The sequence below is a fragment of the Mirounga angustirostris genome, unplaced genomic scaffold (assembly GCF_029215605.1).
Source record: "Mirounga angustirostris isolate CCGP_5_RB_7025 unplaced genomic scaffold, mMirAng1.0.hap1 SCAF_4, whole genome shotgun sequence".
Lineage (NCBI taxonomy): Eukaryota > Metazoa > Chordata > Mammalia > Carnivora > Phocidae > Mirounga > Mirounga angustirostris.
In genome coordinates this window covers 172,281,837-172,299,547 of record NW_026991712.1, presented here as the reverse complement: position 1 = coordinate 172,299,547, position 17,711 = coordinate 172,281,837, and the positions used below count along the sequence as shown (strand labels likewise).

Genomic DNA, 17,711 nt, shown 5'->3' with positions numbered 1-17,711 from the left:
AACATCTGAATATCAGGGTAGTGCTTCTGGAAATGCCTTTGTCTTCCTCTGTGTACAGTCCCTGAATTTCATCTAGGTAGAATCCTTCGTTGTTAGGTCTTGCATTTAATAAGAACTGTCTGCCCAGGGCACTTCAAAAATCACTCTTGGCTTCTGAGACTCAGTTCAAATATTTCTTGAGTGTTTACTGTGGGTAGAACATGTACTAGGCACAGGACTACACAGAGATGAAGGAGCTACCTCCCTACCCTGCCCTCCAGGAGTTCCCAGTTCAATCAGACAGATAAAAGAAAATCCCTTGCTCAAGAATAATTGCTTAAAGATGGACAAAAATGATAAAAGCCAGTGTTGGTGATGGTGCAGAGAACAGTCACTCTCCTTCCCTGCTGGTGGGAAAGGAACTTGGTACAGCCTTTCTGGAGGGCAGTTTGGTAACAGGTATCAAAAGTCCTAAAATCGTGCCTACCCTAAAATGCTGCAATTCTATTTCCTGAGATTGGTCCCAAGGAAATAATTGTGGCTGGGTGCAAAGATTTAGCTGTAGTTATATTAATGCAGCATTGATTATAATAATGAAATACAGGAATGTAACAGGAATGTCCATCCTTGGGTGACTGGTAAATGAGACCAGGTCTTCCATACAAAGGTCTTCATAGAATAGTTAATGCTGGAAAGAGATTCACATTGTTGCCTAATGGGAGAAAAAAGGCAGGTAACAAAGAGTATCTATGGAGTGATGTCATTTTTCTGGTAAGAATATGTATTTGCGGGGCACCTGGGTGGTTCAGGTCATGGTCCCAGGTCCTGGGATCGAGCCCCACATCAGGTTCCCTGCTCCGCAGGAAATCTGCTTCTCGCTCTCCCACTCCCCCTGCTTGTGTTCCCTCTCTTGCTGTGTCTCTCTCTGTCAACTAAATAAAATCTTTAAAAAAAAAGAATATGTATTTGCTATGATAAGAGCATGGCATTATTTCAACCCTATAACATAGATCATTTCTTTAAAAAATTATTAAATAAACTTTTTAATAGATGCTGTCTTTAATTTCATTTTACAGTTGAGGAAATGAGGTTCAGACAGTTTAGGAGACTAGCCCACACGTGTACAGCTAGGATTAGAGTGCAGCTCAGACAGCCTGTGCATTTAATCCTGGGGCCAAGGCCTTCCTGTAAGCGGAGAAAAAGGTAGGGAAGAACACGGTGGTTCTCTTTGGATGAAAAATTAGTTATTTATTAAATGTATTATTATTTTATTCTTCATTATACTTATCTGCATTTTCATTGCTTTTCTCTCTCTCTCTCTCTCTCTAACCATGGGTTGTTACTTTATTTCAAATAACACTGGCCTATTGACTCTACAAATCAAGAAGACGGAACACTTGAACTGTCAAGAGGGTTTTTTCCCTGCCATGCTCTCCACCTGCCAGGGGGTGTTTCAGGCTAAGAGCCAGGAAACCCTAAGGTCTAGTCTTCAGAACTACAATGAGGGGAACCTCATCCCCAGCCAGCCCCTCTCACAGGATCCCAAAGGGCAAGGTTCCAGCCAAAGGGGTCCAGTCTTCCCACCAGCCCCGGACCTCTGAGGCCGGGACCTTGCATGCAATTCAAAGGTGGGCACTCGGGTCACTGTGGCCCCATTCCTCACTTCAGAATGAACTAGGCAAGGAGAAGCCCAAAGCAGGTGGCAAGGATTCTTAAAAAAAAAAAAAAAGGTTTCATGTTTTTCCCAAATCAGCTAGGGATCCCCCAGTCACCACCCGCCAGGGAGTTAGCTGACTCTTTCTACTCCCTGAGCTGACTGGCTGCAGTCGTAACTGTTCCTGATTCAAACTATCTGTCACAACTGCTCGTAGAGTGTCCCATCCTGGGCTTCCACCCTCTGAGGAAAGGGAGAGGCTGGAAGCAGGCCAAAGAATTGTTTGAGGGGGGTGGGAGGCGGGGGAGGGCAGGGAATTGAAATCCTACTGAAAACAGCAAAATGATAGCAATAAACTCAACAAACATTTACTGAGAACTTAAACATGCTGAGAGGTTTACGTGCTTTACCTCATTGAATCCTCCCTCAAAACTGGTATTACACCCATCTCAAAGGTGGGAGAACCCAGGCTGAGTGGTATTGAATAATTTGCCCAAGGTAATGTCATGCAGCTGATAAATGGTGCATGCAGTTAGGACTCGACACCCAAGTCCTCCTCTTGATAAGCAGCCCCTTCCGGGACCCATGGGAGCCCGTAAGAGCCTTTACACCCCTCAGAACACACACGCACACACACATTTTCAATTTCTTTTTTTTTTTTTTTAAAGATTTTTTATTTATTTATTTGAGAGAGAGAATGAGATAGAGAGAGCATGAGAGGTGGGAGGGTCAGAGGGAGAAGCAGACTCCCCGCTGAGCAGGGAGCCCGATGTGGGACTCGATCCCGGGGACTCCAGGATCATGACCTGAGCCGAAGGCAGTCGCTTAACCAACTGAGCCACCCAGGCGCCCACACATTTTCAATTTCAAGGAAACTGTTTTCAAGTCCCTTGGCCAGGAAGATCTCACATTTCTTCTGGATTTATGTGATGCCACTTTGGAAATAGTCCAGCTCAATGCCCTTGAGGCACCCTGGGTTTGTCTGCTATTGTCAGTCCTACACGTTTCTGTGACCTTGGGTCTCACTATCTCCATGTAAAAGGGAGACTGATAATAATATACACAGACACATCCGCACACAATCATACACTGACCAGAAAGTTGGAAATATACTATGCTTTTGCCTGTATTATAATGTAATGTAGCTAAACCATTCGCATTTGTTATTCTTATTTGCCTGTTTTCAGACTTAATGGCTACTCTGTTTATCTTGTGGGGGTTTTATATGTGTGTGTGTGTGTGTGCGTATACATATATATGTATAAGCACATGTATATATAATGAAGTGTGTGAGGAATTTAGCATACAGCCTGACACACAGCAGGTGCTTAATACATGAGATCTACTGTTGTTTTCCTTTATTTTTATGAATCTGGCCTCAACTCAATCTCACCAATGTCAGTTCATTGCTTGCTATGTGCGGGCTCCAGGGGGAAGCTCACATGCAGTGGGGGAAGGAAATAGACATGCTCATGAAGACTTCTCCTGGAGGGCGGTCTGTATGAAAGTGATGTGCTGGGGCACCATGCATGGCTCAGTCGTTAAGCATCTGCCTTCGGCTCACATCATGATCCCAGGGTCCTGAGATCGAGTCCCGCATCGGGCTCCCTGCTCAGCCGGAGGTCTGCTTCTCCATCTCCCTCTGCCCCTCCCCCCTGCTTGTGCTCTCTCTCCCTCTCTCTAATAAATAAAATCTAAAAAAAAAAAAAAAGTGATGTACTGCCTGTGTAGACAAAGTGCTTTGAGAAAATAATGGACAAGGGAGTGAATTATTGCCAGGAAGACCTAAGTAGTATGATTTTTATTCTTCGATTAAATGTACAATACAGATAAGTGCACAGATCTTAAATGTACAGTTTGGTGAATTTTGACAAAAGTATACAGTCATGTAACCACCACTGGAATCAAGATAGAGACTATTTCTATTCCCCCAAAAGCCCTTTTGTGCCCGCGCCAGTCAATGCCTACTCCACAAAGGCAACCACAGCTCTGTTTTTGCCATAGTAGACTAGCTTATCTGTTCTTGACCTTCGTATAAATGGAATCATTCATAGTGTCCTTTCATGTCTGGCTTCTTCCACTGAACATGGGTGACAGGTTCTAATCTGCGGACCAGTTTTTCGATCTTCATTCATTCATTCATCCATTCATTCATGCGTGCATGCAGCATTCATTCACAGTCTCCCGACCTTTTGACCAGTCAGGAAGTCTGTTCATTCATTCACTCAAAAACAATTTATCTGTGACCAAGGTCTGGTTTGATTATTCTCCATTCCTGGCTTTGGTCCTCTGGTTATGAAACAAAAATTTGGTAAACACTGTCTGCTGTTGTTTCAAATTCTACTCCCTCTCCTTCCACGATCTAGAAAATCTTTGCTCTGTCCTGGGCATCATCATCAAGTCTTTTTTTTTTTTTTTAAAGATTTTATTTATTTATTTGATAGAGAGACAGCGAGAGAGGGAACACAAGCAGGGGGAGTGGGAGAGGGAGAAGCAGGCTTCCCGCCGAGCAGGGAGCCCGATGCGGGGCTCGATCCCAGGACTCTGGGATCATGACCCAAGCCGAAGGCAGACGCTTAACGACTGAGCCACCCAGGCGCCCCCATCATCAAGTCTTAAGAAAATCTTCATCCCCATCAAGTATATGTTTCTTGAAGACCCTACTGGGCAGGAATCACCTTAGATTATTTTGTGAGATTAGCCCCAAGAAACAGGAAAGGCTTAAATCAATGAAAGCAAGATTAACTGCAAACTTGGATGGAAGGCTGGAGGTAGAATTTCCCAAAGTGTGTTCCACTGTGGATCACTGGTTCTCCTGTCATCACAGGTATGAAGCAGGGACAGGGAAGATGATTATGTGGACACCTCGGTTTGGGAAACCCTGGGTTGAAAAAGCAAAAAAACCCAAACAACAACAACAAAAAACAAGTCTCCTGACTGCTGGACTTTTCAGAGACTTGACTGTGATTGTTCTTTTTTTTTTTAAAGATTTTTATTTATTTATTTATTTGAGAGAGAGAGAGAGAGAGAGAAACAGCATGAGAGGGGAGAAGGTCAGAGGGAGAAGCAGGCTCCCCACTGAGCCCGACGTGGGACTCAATCCCAAGACTCTGGGATCATGACCTGAGCCGAAGGCAGTTGCTTAACTAACTGAGTCACCCAGGCGCCCATGATTGTTCATTTTTAAGAAGAGGGTCTGGTGTGCAGCTTTGCCCAAGCTGTTTGATCCCAGAACTTTTTCTGCCTGGAACAACTTGGGCATTCCTGTGTTGTCCAGGACGCATCTGTGGGATTCCCTGACGTGACTTTAGAGAATTCATAAGTGATTGGGGTCCAGCAGAGGTAATGGAGTAAACTGCCCGGGAAGGTTGAGCCAGAGCAGGGTAGAGCCAGGCGCTGCGAAGAAGAGAGAGCTACTTCCTGAGGAAAGTAGGAGAAAAAGGGGGAAGGGAGTGGGCTTGAGCGGAAAGAAACTTCCCAGCCAGAAGCGGAGCTGGCTCAGGCTGGACTGGGGCCTAGAGAGGATATCCATACTGCAGAATTTCTATGGAAATATTCTCCTCACAACTGGCTGCATCTGGATGCTACATTTGCTGGGTGGAAGGAAAAGGAGGAAAGAGTTCACGGTTACTGGCCATTGGACATGACAGTGACTAGGAAACCGAGTCCCCCATCACCGTCCCTACTGCTAGAACTGCCTGTTTCCCACAGAGGAGAGGCTGAGCTCTGCCCTTTCCTGGCCCGGCTCAGACAAGTCACCTGCACTCGCTGTGCCACAGCTGTCCCAGCTGTTGGGACCAGATGACCAGGTGGGCCTTCCAGAAAAGAGTCTGAGATGTCACAAAAGATGGGCAGATCTGGGTCTCATCACCATCGGGGCAGAGCTTCCCCAACAAGGCTTCCAGCAAGTTTGTCCACGAAGTTGTGGCTGCCAGATGTTCTGGGGTGATTCCAGCCCAGGTGCAAGTCCCAGCTCCACCGGTCACCTTGAGCAAATCACTTTACTTCTCTGGGCCTCAGTGTGCCCACCTGAAAAATGAAAATCGTCATATTTTTTCCTCATGGTGAAACTAATAATTTTTTAAAATAGTAAGATAATGGGTATAAAATATTTGGCACGTGTTGGGCACTAAGGGCTTCCTAGAAAGTGCCTCTGTTTGTTACCACCAATAAATTCCTCCAAAACCCATTGTCTCTGTAAAAGGAAATTTGTACGTTAAAATGGTTAAGTGATGTTTTACTGTAGGGGGGAAAACTGGTAGAACTAGTTGAAACCAATTGCTTTTTATTTTCTGTAAATCCCACCAATCGCATCCCCCTGGGGTCAAACAGGGCATAAGAATAACTCAGTGGGACTCTGCACTAACGGACACTCCTGTGGGGAAGGCCTCTCATTCCCGGGGATGCCAGACGCCTCCTCTATCCCCAGATTTGTCCCCCTGCTGGGGGTGACTCAGACTGCATGAGCGGGGGGGTGGGGGCGGGGACTGTGTCAGAGGTCACTACACCAAAAGAAAGAAGAAAGAAAGAAAGAACGAGAAAGAATGAGAAAGAAAGAAAGAAGAAAGAAAGAAAGAAAAGGAAAGAGAAAGAAAAGAAAAAAAAAAGCCTTCCATTTCCCTGGCGGGGCCGGTTTTATAACAGATCACTACACCCCAGGCTGCAGGGGAAACATCGTTCCCTTGCCATAAACTAATCCATTCTGAGGAAGTGAAGAGTAACTGCTGCCTGAGGCACTGAGGGCAACATTCTGGGGTGTGATGTTTGAGGCTGGCTCTTCATTGTGATGCAGGCTTCGCTTTCTAGCCCTGTGCCTACCCTGGGGTCTCATGGTGGCTCCAGAAAGCCTCTTGGGGTCTTGCAAACAGTTCTTGGGGTTGATAAGCTTCAGTGTAGTCGCTGCTGGATGGTGGGGTGGGGGACGGGGGACTTCTGAAGATGGTGCCAAGTTGCCGGGGCTTGTGAAATGTGATCCTGGCAGATAAAGACATCTGGTACTAATTCTTTCTTCCACTCTGTTTTCTTTTGGGGGGTACCTTCAAAGTCACAGATCACAAATCTTAGCTAAAAAGAACTTGAATGACCTTCAAACCCAAACTTTTCATTTCACAGTTGAAGAAATTGGTTCAGCGAAGGGAGTTAACTTGCCTAAGGTCAACACGGCCAATGAGCGGCAGAACTGGAATTCAACACTTGACCTCTTGACTCTTGGTCCAGTGCTCTCTCCCCCACTGCTTAACAAAAGAATGGGTGACAGCCATGTGCCAGGCACTGTGGTAAGTGCTTCACATGCATTTAATACCCACAACCATCCTATGGAGTCAATACTACTCCTGTTGCCATTTTATAGATGAAGAAAGAGACTCAGAGAAACAAGTTATGAAGCTCAGGGTCACAGCTAACTAAAAGAGTCAGGTTTCAAACCTAGGCCTGGCTAAAGACCTGGAGCTTATAATCATTAACACTAAACTATCTAAGGCACAATAAGTCTTTAAGTTGAGGACCTTAACTTTCCCCAAACTGCCTCACAGGTTTCCGGGAGCCTGGAGAGTGGATGAGAGTGAAACAAAAGCCTCCCAAACTTGTCCTGTCCAGATGGGGCCGAGCGTAAGCTGTCAGTTATCCAAGTGCAACCAAATGAAATACGGTGGCCCTATACTGGGTGATCAATTCCGAGGCCACTGATAGTTTTGAAATATGGCCAAACAGCCAAAGCCACTGGCTAGAGTCAGGTCCCTGTCATCTGCCTTCCGAGTCTCTTCCTCCTGGAGGTGTCCTCAGGGCCCATTAACGGGTAATCCTGGGGGTGTCTGCTCATGACTGGGGAAGGTGTGAATGACAGAGCTCATTGTGAAAGGGGAGAGGGCTGAGGCTGCAGCATCTCTTCAGGGACAGCTGTCAAGGCATGACTCAGATTTCGACAGAGTCTGGGCAGAGAGAACACTCATGCTCACATCCCCTCTGAGGAGAAGGAGCCTGGTGACTAACGTCCATCACCAGGTGCATCTGCCCTGGGCTGAGTGCCGTGGTGGCCACAGCAGAAGAAGAGACAAGACAAGGAACTCACTGTTTCCCTGGGAGGCAAGATGAGCCACCCATAATGACAGCAACAACAGCTGACATTACCAGGACTTAGCGCACGAGAGTGGTGCGAAATGCATGTGTGAAATCATTTAAATCCCTCCAAGGTAGGAGTTATGCCTACATTCAAGATGAAGAAACTGAGACTCAGAGAGATCAAAGTACTTGCCCAAGGTCACCCACATAGGAAATGGTAGAGCCAAGATACAAACTCAAGTAGTTCGGCTCCAGAATCCAAGATCTCAGCTAGAGGTGCCCTACTGCACGCACACGTGTGTGCACATGCGTGTGTTTGGGGCGGGTGCTCTGCGTACAGATTCTACGTCACCTGGAGGGGGAGACTGGAGGTGCAGGGCTTGAGCTTTAGAGACAAACGTCCCGGGTTCGAATCCCAGCATGGTCATTCTAGGGCTGTAGGACCCCGTCAAGTTCCCTGGCCTCTTCGTGCCTCTGGTTCCGCATCTATGAGTTAGCAGTGGTGACTGTATCTAAATCTTTGTGCGGTTGTCAGGATTGAGTGAAACAGGGCAGGGAAAATGTTATCACAGTCTTGGCATATACTTAAGTGCTCAAAAACTAAGAGCTCCTGTGATAATTTTTAATGATTCATATTCACACAGTAGGCCACAGAAGCTCCTCCCCTTCCTACTCCCCACTGCCTGACCACCTGCCACCAAACTGAGGGCCTTAAAAATCTTCCCGGCAGGGGCGTCTGGGTGGCTCAGTTTGTTAAGCATCTGCCTTCGGCTCAGGTCATGATCCCAGGGTCCTGGCATCAAGCCCCGCCTTGGGCTCCCTGCTCAGCAGAGTCTGCTTCTCCCTCTGCCTCTCCTCCTTGCTCTTCCTCTCTCAAATAAAATTTTAAAAAAATCTTTAAAAAAAAAATCTTCCAGGCAGATCAGTCATGGATTCACAAAAATCCAAACCTGAATGTCTGGGGTCCAAGGTCGAGCACTTAACCTGTGACTACATGGCTTCTGCCTTTCTAAGAAGGTTCAGGGCCCAGGAGACCCTGGCAGATCCCTCCCCACCCCCTTCTCCAGTGAGATCAGATCTCAGCAAACATCAGGGGCAGGCCTTGAAGGAAAACTGTAAAGAAAAAGCAACAACAACGGACCTTATGGGTTGGTTAATCGTGCCTACCTGAACCTCACTGAGCCTGGAGCAGGCCCCACCTCATCCCGCCCCACCCCACTCTAACCTAGGAATGTATCGCTGACCCCAGTTACCCCTGTTCAGCACAGACACACCAGGGCTCTGTGTCCAAGCCAGGCCTTGGACATTTTCCTTGTAGTTCCTTAGGGAAACCCTCATCTGAACCCTCCAAGCTCCCAGTTTGACCCCTGCAGATAGATGAGAGGGGGAAATACATTTTTAGCCACGGGGGTGGTGGGGATTAACAGGCATTCCTCAGTGAAGCTCTTTTTATTTGGAAATGGGCAGTATCTTTTTTTTTTTTTTTTTAAGATTTTATTTATTTGACAGAGAGAGACACAGCGAGAGAGGGACACAAGCAGGGGGAGTGGGAGAGGCAGAGGGAGAAGCAGGCTTCCCATGGAGCAGGGAGTCCGATGCGGGGCTCAATCCCAGAACCCTGGGATCACGAGCTGAGCCGAAGGCAGATGCTTAACGACTGAGCCACCCAGGCACCCCAGAAGTGGGCAATATCTTATTTGCTGGCCCTTTTAAGATGCAGGCGGGTGATGGCCTGCAATGGGGGTGGGTCCAGGCCCCTGGAAAGAGTGGGCCTCCAGGGCTGGGCCAGCTGGGTTCTGTTCTTTCCAGTGGACCCTCTCTTGGGATGGGGGCTGCTTTCCCTGGCTGCCTTCTGCTCTGACCAGTTCTTGGCAACACAGAAAATCTCCAGACAGTACTCTGTCTGCTTCTTCCTTCCCAGCTCAGGGACAAGCCTTCTCTGATTTGTTACTTTTTAATAACTGTAGTTTCTTTCTTTCTTTTATTAACAGAAGAAATAATGCCCACAGATAAGCCAAAAGAATAAAATATAAATGACCCCTGATCCCATTATCCATGATACTCTCTGGTGTGTGTCCTTCCTGTTCTCTATTCATATAAACGGATTTTAAAAACAAGAATGGAGGGCGCCTGCGTGGCTCAGTTGGTTGGGCGACTGCCTTCGGCTCAGGTCATGATCCTGGAGACCCGGATCGAGTCCCGCATCGGTCTCCCTGCTCAGCAGGGAGTCTGCTTCTCCCTCTGACCCTCCCCCCTCTCATGCTCTCTCTATCTCATTCTCTCTCTCAAATAAATAAATAAAATCTTAAAAAAAAAACAAAACAAGAATGGATTAGGAGCACCTGTGTAGCTCTGTCTTTAGCAACCGACTCTTGATCTCAGCTCAGATCTCAATGTCGGGGTCGTGAGTTCAAGCCCCGTGTTGGGCTCCATTTTGGGTGTGGAGCCTACGTAAAAAAAAAAAAAAAAAAAAAAGGAATGGACTAATTTACTAAAAGTAGAGTTTGAGACTCAAAAGTAGGAACTCAAACCCAGCTTCAAGACCCAGAGGCTCCCTGGAATGACCCTGGGTAAGTTGCTTCATGAATGGGCCTCCCTTTTCTCATTTGTAAAAGGATTTTAACAGTAGTTACCTCCTAGGGTTGGTGTGAGGATTAAATGAGATTAAACACTGAGCCCTGCACACAGTAAGGACTCATAATGCTAACAACTGTGCTATAAACTCAGTAAATAACTTCCAAGCACTAAGGGGCTTTCTGCAGCACCTTGCAAACTGTGGCTCAGTATGCAACTACATTTGGGTATCTTATTTATTTCACTGAGCTTCTGTTGAAGAGTAAATTAATTCTAATTTTTCAGGATTATAAACAATGCTCTGATGCATATCCTTGCAGATAACTCTTTGCACACAGAGATTGCTTGCTTAGACTAAATTCCTATGAATGAAATTGCTAGATCAAAGAGGAGCTAAAATCTAAAGCCCACATTTGGACTGATTCATACTCCTTCCAGCAAGGAGGGAGCCTGTTTCCCTCATCCTTGCCAACACTGGGGTTTGGCATTTTCTTTTCTTTCATCCTTATCAACTTGATAAGTGAAAAACAAAACAAAACAAAAAAATAACTTGTTTTCCAGGTATTCAGAGACTTTCTCTTGGTTTTTTTAAGGGATACTTTGGGGACAACTTTAGACCCCATAATGATTCTTCCTATCCAGAGCACTGCTAGGAAAGAATACAGGTGGTGTTAATGGCAGAATTGTGATAAAAATCTCAAGTACACTACACAAAAGGGTCTGGATGCTGCCCACCCTGACCTTCTACAAGCACAACTTCCAGTTCCATGTTTTTTTATTTTTATTTTTTAAAAGATTTTATTTATTTGATGGAGACACAGCAAGAGAAGGAACACAAGCAGGGGGAGTGGGAGAGGGAGAAGCAGACTCCCTGTGGAGCAGGGAGCCCAATGTGGGGCTCAATCCCAGGACCCTGGTATCATGACCTGAGCCGAAGGCAGACACTGAACGACTGAGCCACCCAGGCGCCCCTCCTTCCATGCTTTTAAATTTGAGCTATATTCTCTGTGTAGGGTGAGTGGCCTATCCCTCTACTTAAGTCCAGTGATGGGATAGAGAAGAATATTATGATGGAATGTTTACAGAGCTTTTAGGTGCATGCCCAGGATAGCACTTTTGGGACCCATTAGGATTTGTAATGGTATCTAGGGTAATGCTTTATCCAAAATCTGAGGTTCCAATCCAAACTCCTTTGCTTAAGTAGGGATGCTTTCTCTGAGCATCGAGTTCAAGTGGGGCCAAAAATACATCACCCCCTGGCTACCACCATCCACTCTGGCTCACCAGAGGAGGTAAAGCATAGGAAAACATGTTCTCAATTGAAAAGAGCTTCACTCATCAAACAGGCTATTAACAGGGTTTCTTGGGTGGTTCAGTTGGTTGAGTGGCTGCCTTCGGTTCGGTTGTGATTCCAGGGTCCCGGGATTCAGCCCTGCGTCCCAGGATCAATCGAGCCCCGCTTCCTTTGCCTCCCTGCTCAGCAGGATGTCTGCTTCTCCCTCTGCCCCGCCCTCTGCTTGTGCTCTTTCAAATAAATACATAAAATCACAAAACACACACACACACACACACACACAAACAGGGTGTTAACAGAGGTTGAGTGCTGAGTGCTGGGAACTAAGCTGTGTGCTGAGGCTGTAAGTAGGTGGTGGCTGAGGCGGACCCCCTTCTAAGCTGGGTGCTCACCTATAACCCTGGCTATCTTTTATTAGGTACCTATGGTTTACTTGCCATTGGCTTTCCCCTGAGATCTTATTTAACTTAATCTTCAAGTCAACCCCATTGAGGGATGATGGGGAAACTGAAACTTCCAGAAGGGAGTCACTGGTCCAAAGGTATATGCTAATGAGAGGGAGCACAGCAATTCAAACTTTGGAAGTCTTCTCTGGGGAGTGGGGGCAGAAGGCAACAGCTGATTTGGCCAGAATGTCAACTACCTTGTGTAAATTATACATGTTCATCCACTTTTCATTTATTCAACAAGTATTTATTGAACACCCATGTTGAGCCTGGGATAGGTGCCCCGTAAGATTTAGTTTTCCCAGTATGGTTTCTGCAGTCCAGAAGCTTATAAATCCTTCCTACCTTACAAATCCTATCAAGCCAACCTATCTACTTTCCTTCCTTTCTTCCCTCCTGCCCTTCATCCTTCCACGCACCCCTCCATCCAAGGCTTTGTTCCAAAAAGGCATTCAGGAGGCTGAAAGAACAGTTTCCGAGGCTTTAAGGTCAGGCGGACATTGGTCTGATTCTGTCACTAAGGAGACAGACAGGTGACCTTAGCTGAGTTACCTCACCTCTTGGAGCCTGTTCCTCTTCTGGAAAATGGGTGGCTAAGGAGAATGATAGGATATGCACAGAAAGCACCCGGACCTGCGTCTGGCCCGGATGGTGACGACGGCACACACTAAGGATCTTATCTCCTTCAATCCTCACAGCAATCACTTCAGTGAGGAGGAAACTCAGGTAACAAGGAAGAAACCTGCTTGTCCAAGGTCTCAGGCAGTTGACTGCAGAGTTGATATCCTTTAGTAATTTGTCAATACTCCAGGAGCCAAGTCCGTCTGGGGTGGATTAGGTGACCCCATTTGACAGGCAGTAATGGGATAAAGCATCTGAAGCAAGTATCATGGGATGAGTGCTCGATAAATGATAGTAATTTGAATGAAGGCAAGATTAGAGCGGATTCCTGAGCTCCCTGCTAGGAGCCTGCGAGTTGGGTAGCCCCCGTTCTCCATTCATGCACTTCACAGGGAAGCTCTGAGCAAGGACTCTGAATCTTTACTAGCTCTATCTCCGCTTTTGCTCCGGGAAGAATGGGGACACGGGACCACCTAGTTAATGGGCATTAAAACTGGGGTTTTTGTAGGGGTGCCTGGTGGGCTCAGTCAGTAGGGTGTGTGACCCTTGATCTTGGGGTCATGAGTTCAAGCCCCACGTTGGCTGTAGAGATTACTTTAAAAAGGTAAAAAATAAAAATATTAAAAACAAAACAAAACTGGGGTTTTGCATAGCATTTTGAATTACAAAGCAACGCAAGATCAGTACAGAAACTTGGTAGGGGAGAGGGAATAGGGAAAAAATTTAAGTTCTGTCATTTTTGCACCTACAGAGAAGTTACATTTGGGAATTTGCCCTTTCAATATTTTTATGCAGGTCAAGAGATTTTCATTAAGTTCTGGATAACCATGAAGTCTTAATGTGTTAGGAAAAAACAGGACCGTTAGCACCGTGTCCAGTAGCCCAAGTCCTGTACCGTGCAATGGCAGTGTGATCGTGTGGTACCCGACCTTCGCAGACAAACAAAACAGCCCTTGCTCTTAGCACGTACTTAACTCGGCAGTCCTAACCTTCATGCCTCCCTAACATGCCAAGAGTTTAACACTCTTTTGAAGATAATCCTGGAAAGGAGGAGGAGGAGGGATGAAGGACCATGACAGCTTCCAGAGGGGGCAGATCATGTGTTGAGAAGAGGAACATTTCTTCTCCGGAAGTAATCCAGAAAAGGAAAACTAGATGATTTGATATGCAACTCCCCCCTTACAGTGATTCATTAATCTCGTCTCAGAGGGAGGGAAACTGAGACCCTGAGAGAGATTTACCTAGTCATACAGCTAGGAAGTGGTCAGGCAGAACTTGAGCCTAGCACGATCCCTGACTTCATCTACTCTACAAGAATGGAGGCAGGAAGATGTGGGTTCAGATCTCAACTCTTTTACTTACTAGCTTTTCACTTCTGAGATGTCATTTAACCCCTGAGTCAGTTTCTTCATCTGTAACATGAGGGAACAGCTTCCTCATGGAGTTTACACGAATATTAAATGAGAAAAAAAGGTCCTTCCTAACAACGATGGAGCGCTACATGCCAGGCGCTGCCCAGTGCACCTCACATGAACCGTCTCATTTCATCTTCACATGACCCTCACTCTACAGCTGAGGGAACGGGAGGCTCAGAAAGTCTAAGTCATTTATTCAACATGACATGGTTGGGCCTGGATGTGAACCCGGATCTGTCAGACTCAGAGCAATACTACCAGCTAACATAGACAACTCTCAGCACGGTGCTTCCCACATACAAAGGGCAAAATAACAGCTACCATTATTTACTGTTGCTCTCATGAATATATAATTATTATGTCACATGTGATCAGCTGGTCTCTGTTTTCACCCTCCTCAGCCGAAAAAGAACAAGAATTGGGCCGATCCAAAGAAGGGAAGAGATGGCAGCCCAGCCTAGGCCTGGGCCATGCCCATGCTACACCGGAGGATGAAAGGGGTGGGTGCAAAGCTGGGGTAGTGTCTCTCTCAAACCCTGGCATCTCTCATTCGTTTAATGAAGGGCTGGAACAGCCCGTACCTCACATCTGGGAGGCAGAGCTCCTGCTGAGGGGTCTGGCAACCTTGTAAATAGTCTCTTGGTGTCCCTGTCTACCTATCCTAGACCACTAGTCCCTCCGTCCCATCCAGGGTGCCCTCCCGTGTTTGCAGACCTGGGGCCCCACTGCTCCATGATTTGGGCCTCTGCTGATCTCGGCAGATGGGTGCGGGTGATTAAAGAGGCAAAACCCGGAAGTAGAGAGAGGACCCATTTAAAAAAGTCCAGCGAGCACAGACACGCCGCCTGGAATCCCAGCCTCCATCTGAGCCCAGCCAACATGAGTCACCTCCACAGCCCTTTCCCTGTGAGTTGCAACACAGCTGACAGAAACTCCCAGCCTCTCAGGAGGCGGGCAGACAAGTGTGCCGTCCTTTGGGCTGCAGTGAGCCTTGCAGTTGCTGCCGGCACCCAGTGGCTCTCCTGCCACCAGTAACATCTGTGAAGTGGTTGGACACCAGGCTCTGCTCTTGGATCAAATCCCAGCTCTAGCTCTACCACTTCTAAGCTCTGCGGCTTGAGTGACGCACTTAATCACTCTGTACCTCAGTCTCCTCAGCTCTAAAACAGGGATCACCAAAGTGCCCGCCTCACAGGGTCGCTGGAAGCCTGACGTGAGACGAGGCGTGTGAAGGCGTGGCACGATGCCGGATACCCGGTGTACTGAGCACCAGCTGCCTGCCCGACACTAGCAGGCACTGCAGATTCACCAGTGAGCGAGGCAGACAAGGTCTTTACTCTTACGGCGTTCACATTCCGCAAGAAGGGGAGACAGACAGACAATTAGAAAAATATCAGAAAGTTGTAAGAGCTTGGCAGAGAACCCAGTAAAGTGGTGTGATACAGTGACTGAATGTTCACTTTAACAAGGGCAGCTGCGAAGGCCTGCTCTGAGCTGGTGGCTTTATTAGCAATTACTGTTACTCTTTACTGTTACTTGTCAGGGCCCCCTTGGCTGCCACACACACAGCCTCCGGTGAGAAGCCAACCTCTGACAGTTCTCAAACCTGGTACCCCTTCTCCATAGGCCTGACGTCCCCATGAGAGAGCTCTCCTGTGGATTCTGACTTTACCCTGAAAACCTCCATCATATTGGCAGGAGTAGCTGAAACCCCGCCCTTCCCTGAGAGAGAAAGGAGTGGGCCAAGGTGAGGCTCCCAGGAAGACAGAGCAAAGAGATAATTTGTTAAAAGGGAAGAGGGGGTGGGCAGAGAACAGAAAGAGAGCGGGGAAAAAAAACAGATACCAAGATCTCTGGCTTAGATTTAATTTCAAATTAATCCTGGTGGAAGCTCTAAAAATAGCTCTAGCATTCTCCTACTTGTGTTTGTGGATCTTTTGGGTTTACCAACCTTGTTCTTTACAGGGGCAGCTCACAGCAATTATTCCACAATTTCTTAGTCTGCCAGGCATCTGATTCTCCTGTGTTTCCAATGAGGAAGAGAGCACTTACTAGAAGGTGAAATGACCAGCTAGCGAAGGCATCAGAGGCGGCCGACTTCAACCCTTCCATCCCTTCTGTGTTGGCCAGAGGCACTGGTTTGCTCATATCTCATTCAGATCTGCATCACACCAAATAAAAGGTTGCCTCCCACCCTATCCCCGGCCGCCCCTCTGCCACCAACACGCACACACACACCAGATTGTAGACTCCTCCAGAACAGTGACCCCTGACTTCTTGGCCTCTGTCTCCTCAGAACCCACAGTAAGGCCTGGGACCCAACAGGTGCTCAATAAGTGTCTGCTGAATTGAGGCCACTGAGAGCCAGTCAGTGGAGATGACTGAAGGGACAGCCAGACCTGGAGATGACTGAAGATTCAGATCTGGGCTCTGAGACTCACTAGCTTTGCCCTTGGGCAAGTCAATTTACCTCTCCAGCCTCCGTTTCCTCATCTGTAAAGTGTGTTGGGAAGGAAGGGGTGCAATATCTACCACAGCAGGTTACTGCGAGACTCAAAGAACTCACTTGAATAACTGTAAAACATTATTCAGAAAGAAGCTATTATTATCCTAAGGGGAAAGCTCTGAAAAAAAGGACGGAGGCTCACACAGAGACAACTCTCTCCCCTGCCAGCGGGAAGGGTGAATCTGCACTCTCCTTTGAGAATTCCCCAGTGGCTGTGAAGTATTTGATGGTGGGCAGAAGAAGGGGCAACGGAATTGGGGCGGGGTGGGGGGGGGGGGATGTTCCTGAGTATCCGGGATACTAACTAGAAACAGGAATCAAGATTTCCTTTAGCCAAGTATCTGTCTCTGTACTTTTCCTCTAGCTATCTTCTCTCCAACACTTTTTGCTGCCCTCCCTCCCTCATCTCCACCTCCCACCCCCTCACCTAGGAAGGAACTGGCCAGCTCCACCCAGCGGCCCCCTTAGCTCCGCCCCCAACGCGGCAGGCCAAGAGTTAACAGCTGCACCTGTTGAGGCAAACCTGCTCTCGCCGGCACCTGTACCCACAGCCAATCAGCACCAGTGCTGCCGGGAACCTACCTGTCAGCAAAATCCCGACACTCGAACCTCAACATAAATCAAACACTTCCCTGGGCAGGGAATGTCTGTGTCAGGCAAGAATTAGAGACAAGCGGTGGGTCAGCAGAGCCTCGGTGCTGGTGTGCGTCTTGGTCTTGGAGCCTGGGAGCCTGGGAGCCTGGGAGCCTGGGAGCAAGAAGATGTCGAATGAACTTGAGTGAGTAAACACTGGTGGATGCCTGGCGCTCTCCGAGCGTGGAGGCTCGATGGGGTTTCCAGAAGGGGGAAGCGCAGGGAGGCCAGCGCCAGGATTCACAGAGCAATTTGTAAGGGTAAATGAATGGGCTGACGATTTCACTTTGGCGTGTTGAGGCAAGCCCTATCTCAAGCTAGAGTTGAATGTTCCCCTGGGAAAATAGGGTTTTTTTTGTTTTTTTGTTTTTTTTCTCTGACTGCTGAGCAGTTTCGAGCCAGGTGGGGAAACACGGGACTGAAACTGTGAAGGCTTTCGGCACCACTTTCTGATACCGTGAAGGGACTTGGAAATCGGAGACAGCCCCAATTCCATCTAGGCTTTTCTATCTTCTTGCCAAAAGGAACTTCT

The 17,711-nt window shown here is 47.4% G+C and overlaps 1 long non-coding RNA gene across 1 annotated transcript; it reads right to left on the bottom strand.

The window, feature by feature from the left end:
* Positions 1 to 3,697: 3,697 nt before the first annotated feature.
* LOC135364013 (uncharacterized) lies at positions 3,698 to 17,281 on the bottom strand. Its single transcript, XR_010410440.1, has 3 exons — positions 17,129 to 17,281; positions 15,992 to 16,061; positions 3,698 to 5,662 (listed from the first exon to the last, which is right to left on the bottom strand). It is a non-coding gene; the product is annotated as an uncharacterized LOC135364013 (long non-coding RNA).
* Positions 17,282 to 17,711: the final 430 nt, after the last annotated feature.